This window comes from Propithecus coquereli, unplaced genomic scaffold, assembly GCF_000956105.1.
Source record: "Propithecus coquereli isolate 6110/MARCELLA unplaced genomic scaffold, Pcoq_1.0 Scaffold349, whole genome shotgun sequence".
In the NCBI taxonomy this organism is placed as follows: domain Eukaryota; kingdom Metazoa; phylum Chordata; class Mammalia; order Primates; family Indriidae; genus Propithecus; species Propithecus coquereli.
Window position 1 is genome coordinate 1,257,457 of NW_012149163.1, and position 3,332 is coordinate 1,260,788.

General features: G+C 50.0%; 1 protein-coding gene across 1 annotated transcript in view; it reads right to left on the reverse strand.

Moving 5' to 3' along the window:
• PROSC (proline synthetase co-transcribed homolog (bacterial)) overlaps window positions 1–3,332 on the reverse strand; it is a 41,492-nt gene that overhangs the window by 31,553 nt on the left and 6,607 nt on the right. The window lies entirely within an intron of this gene.

The following is a 3,332-nucleotide window of genomic DNA, read 5'->3' on the forward strand; positions in this document are numbered from 1 at the left end:
CCCCCTTCACTATAAGAGTGACTGGCTTAGGGTAACTATGTAATTGATCGTTCAATCTATGAATCAAGAACAAGTGGCACAACTAAGACTGGGACACAGAAAATTCTGGACTGAGGATTAGACCTATCTGATATCCTCTCATGGCCATGGCCTAAACAGCAGGGTTTCCCTGCATTCTGCTGTATCCAAATGCACACAGAAGCAGTAAGCGAAGAGACTTATTAATCCCTGCATAGTTCAGTCTTCAGATGCTCCACAGAACAGTATTCTCAAGGACATGAAGGAGTCAGGTCAATTAGCAAAACGTCTCCTGTCCCTTCCTTCCAAGGGGCTTCTCTTATGAGATCATGTCATGACTCTCAGGATTATGTTAATGAATTAATTGATCGTTTCCAGAGAGAAAAGTGGAACAGGCAGCCCATCTGCCTGAGAATTGCCCTGAAAGAGAACCTCCCAGAGTGATGTTTATTAAGGGAATTCCTAGATTTTTGGGGGAGAATCACTGAGAGTCATAGAACATTAATGCCAGAAGGGAAGCTTAGAGCTTTCAGAGTTCATCCCACCGCATGTACACGGAGGAAAATGAGAGCCAGAGTAGTGAAGTGACTTGTTCTAGGTAACATTCTGAGTAGTCAAGGAAAGACTGTAATAGAGGTCTTCTGTCCAGCATTCTGAGCTCTGATACCATAAATGCTTGATCAGAGAAACCTTTAACCTCTCTGTCCAGGTGCGTCTCATTCCACACCATTCAGCTTAAACTTGTACTGAGGGGGGCAGATTTTGATTCTTGGGCTAATAAAAGTCCAAGACCGGGCTAACTATATATAAACAAAAGAAAATCTCCCCTTAACCTGCTTGGGGTTGGATCTCGGACAGCTCCCTCCTGCCCCAAACATGCAAGTGCAGCTCTGGTGCCTGCCAGGTCCAGCCAATCCGCCCTCACCTTGGCCTACAGGTGGAACCGATATTTTCTGAGCACTACTAGCTGTCAGACACTGCCACACACGTGATCTCGGGCGGATCTGGTCTCCTCCGGGTGCTCTTGCATTAGAGGTCTTTTCTTGCTGCCTGGGGGCACAGGCTTGGCCCTTCTCAGGGTCCGCCAAGGCTGTCGATCGCTACACGAAGCGACGGGCAATGGCCACGGTGCCTGGACACCGGTCATTTTCCCGAGGTGGGGGGTACCTTCTGCTCCAACTGAGGCAACCTCCAGAAAACCTAACAGACTCGTGGCCAGGTGGTTGAGGAAATCCTTCGCTAGGCTTTCGGGGGCTCTGCAACCCCCGCCGACGCCTCGGCGGGCGACGGTCCCGCCCCTCCGGGAGACCCCTCTGCGTCACCGTGACGACCCATTCCCACGCAAGTGTCCCTCTCCGCAAAGCGGCCGCCCGCCGTGCCCACGCGGCCCCCTTCCTCACCCGCGGCCGCCGCGCCACCGCCTGCTGCACGCGCTCGTTCACTGCCCGCAGCGCGAACCCGACTCCCAGCTCCGCAGACATGCTGCCAGCTCTCCACATTCCCAGGGGACCGACGCCGAGCCCCAGACCCCTGGAGTCCTCAGGCTGAGACCACTTCCGGTCCCGCCCAGCTCACACCGTGCGGCCCAATCACCGCTCCTGACCGAGCCGTCCCACCCAATCGGCACTCAGGCAGCGCGGGGGCGGGCTCGGAGGGGGTCGTAGCAGGCCCCCCCCTCGGCGGCGGCCATCTTGGGGAGGTCGCCCACCGGCGCAGGGCTCCGGGCCCAGACACCGGAGCGGGAACCCCGGGTCCTCCGCGCCAGGGCCCGAGGCCGTCGCGTGCGTCTTCTCTCCCGCCGCCTGAGCCGCCGCACTACCCTGCCCCCCAAGGGACTTTTCTGAGGCAAAAACCACATTCTGTTCTCGGGGTCCTGTTCTCTTTAAAACGCCTTACAGGGTTTGCCCGTCCTTGGCTTTTAAAGAACTAAAATTTCTGGGGGGCAGGGACCGGGATTAGAAGCCCCTAGAGCGAGAGGCATGGCTTTTGGTATGCCGGATGATTCCTGCGAGGAATCGCTAAGCGATATGAAAGAAAACGCTTCCTAAAGACAAGGCGTGATTGAAATGTATAGCTTTTATGTTGTCGTCCTTTAGACCAGTGGTGTCCAACAGAAGTATAACGCGATCCGCATATGTAATTTAAAAATATCTCACAGGCACATAGAATAATAAAATGTTGATGTTTTATTTAACCCAAAATATCCAAAGAAAGATTTCAACGTACGATTAACAGAAAAACTGAATGAGATATTTTAATTATTTTTAAAATCGTACCTCATTTCTGAAATCCGCTGCATAGGCTGTCTGTGTCTCCAGTGGCCACCTGTGGCTCGTGCTGCCTTAGAGGGGGGCACAGGCAGCGTTAGACAGTCTAGGTCTGGCATGAGCTCAGCACACATTTCAGTTCAGTTCTTGAGCGTCCTGCGTGTCCAGCTCTATGGGCAATATGGTTATAAACTCGAGGCGGAGCCAGACTAAATCTAACAGTCAGATGGTGAAACAGCGGGTGCCGCGGGCAAGTAGAAAGAGATCAGTTTTGTTAAGGAAAGCACTTTTGGCTGTAATGACTGTTGAAAGATTCTCAAACATTAATGCAACTTAATGAAGTGGGATGCTATTATGTTAGAGAAAGGGCTAAAGTTTTTTCTCCAGGTTGTCTTGTCTTGAGGTGACTGGGCTTAACTTAGAGCCTTCTGGAAAGAAGGAAGGGGCAGTCTCCTTACTCTCTTCTCTCATACCTTTTTCCAGACTCCAGGAGCAGACATGGAATTTCACTTGTTCTGCTCTGGGAAAATCATGTTGAGCAGAACGTCAGGTCCTTGCAGTAAGGGACTACTTTTTGGGAAGTCTCTGGTTATTTACTATGGTAAACATAACTGGGTTATCTGTAAAAGTAGGATTGCTGAAGACATTATGAGTAATTGTGTTCAGATAAAATGTCTCTGGTCTTGATACATTTCTACTCCAAAAAAAGTGATAAAAATTAAAAAATGACCACAACAATCCTTCGTGGTGTCAGCATAACAGATGTTTGCTGTAGAGATACAAGGTTGGAGGGAGTTAGCCAGGAGTAAGTGGTGCGATGAACAAAGGAGATCATGGTAAAGGGATGTGTGGAGGAAGGACTGGGGGAGTATGAAATATAACACTTTAAGTGATATGCTATTTGGAAAACATTTTAAAACCACATATACCTCACAGATCTATGGAATGTATAATCCAGATGACAGTAATCCTGGTGATAAGTAGTCACCTGACATGACAAGTCATTGTGTCACTGTAGTAGTTGTACCTTCATTTAATAGATCAGGT